The 1,616-nt window shown below is 38.4% G+C and overlaps 1 long non-coding RNA gene across 1 annotated transcript; it reads left to right on the top strand.

Moving 5' to 3' along the window:
* Positions 1–263: 263 nt before the first annotated feature.
* On the top strand, positions 264–872 carry LOC119314763. The gene is made up of 2 exons (XR_005152444.1): positions 264–593; positions 682–872. It is a non-coding gene; the product is annotated as an uncharacterized LOC119314763 (long non-coding RNA).
* Positions 873–1,616: the final 744 nt, after the last annotated feature.

Here is a 1,616-nt window from a genome sequence, read left to right as displayed (position 1 = left end):
CAGCGATCCATTTATGGACTGGTGCAAGCCTCTCGGAGTTGGAATAAACGTTTTGATAGTGTGATCAAAGCATTTGGTTTTATACAGACTTTTGGAGAAGCATGTATTTACAAGAAAGTGAGTGGGAGCTCTGTAGCAAATTTGGTTAAGGACTATATATATAGTGTTACCTTAGTGGCAAATTTGTACGGTTCATAATAATCAATTTGTAGCCTAGCTTCCAACACTTGCTTACAGTGTCTTTCTCTCTGTCACCAGTACGCCGCGATGGAAAACGTTAAGATTCCAACAAAAGTTCTTCTGGATGCTATTATGCAATAGGTTGGCCTTCAAGCGCAGGTTACTCAACAGACAAGGCAAGCACCATTGGTCTTGAGTCAAGTGTTCAGTTCTATCCATCTGAGTACCGGTTGAATAATGGAAAGTATTGATGACTACACTCGGAGCAAGCCTTGTCGCGACGCTGCAAGTGTTGCCCCCCTCCTCCCAAAGGGCAAGGTGAAGGAAGGTGCCTGTGTGGTTCTTCTGCAGCTCGCAGCGAGGATTATTGTGTCCAACCTGCACAAGAATGCCAAGAAGTCCTTCTCGAAGACGTAAGCCACGACGCATGTTTCTGCCATGATTTCCTTCAGTTGGATTTCGTGGATTTAGGTGTTGAAAAATTATGGGCTGTGGATGCAGGATTAAGGACATGTACAAGCACTACAACGAGAGATCTGGGTTGCTTCTTTGTGGCTTCCAAACTTGGAAATGTTTGTCTGAAAGTTAGTTTAGTTTCTTTTTTGTGGATTCACAGCTTCTCACATGTACCATCCTCTTAGACATTTAGGTTTCCAAAGAAATTAAATGAAGATATGGTGGTATGGTCTCAATAGTACAACTTAAAGCCTTTCATGTTTTATACTTTCTCTGAAATTTGCTCTTGAAGAATCATGTATCTCTACTCCTAATGGACGAATTGGTTGAATAGTCCCCCCCCCCACTTTCAACCGGTTTATTTTCAACCGGTTTGTTTTCAACCAGTTTTTCTTCGTCCCACCTCCCACCGGTTTTTCTCTTTTCTCGTTTGACCGGCAATACCCAACGTATTTATGGTAATCAATCATAATTAATCCACGTATAGTAATAAATCAATCCAGGTATGGTAAGGTCATAACTCAGGAAATTTTGAATATGACAATTATATGGTAATAAATTTAAATTACCCCAAAAGCTATCAATCCAGATATGGTAAGGCCATAACTCGGGAAATATCGAATATGGTAATAAATTTAAATTACCATCAGGTGTGGTAAGGCTATCCACGTATAGTAATAAATCATATAGTAATAAATCATAATTAATCCACGTATAGTAATAAATCAATCCAGGTATGGTAAGGTCATAACTCAGGAAATTTTGAATATGGTAATAAATTTAAATTACCCCAAAGGCTATCAATCCAGGTATGGTAAGGCCATAACTCGGGAAATAACGAATATGGTAATAAATTTAAATTACCACTAGGTATGGTAAGGCTATCCACGTATAGTAATAAATCATATAGTAATAAATCATAATTAATCCACGTATAGTAATAAATCAATCCAGGTATGGTAAGGTCATAACTCAGGAAA

This window comes from Triticum dicoccoides, chromosome 6A (genome assembly GCF_002162155.2).
Source record: "Triticum dicoccoides isolate Atlit2015 ecotype Zavitan chromosome 6A, WEW_v2.0, whole genome shotgun sequence".
Classification (NCBI taxonomy): Eukaryota; Viridiplantae; Streptophyta; class Magnoliopsida; order Poales; family Poaceae; genus Triticum; species Triticum dicoccoides.
The sequence above is the reverse complement of the archived record's forward strand: the minus strand, read 5'-3'. Positions and strand labels throughout refer to the sequence as shown.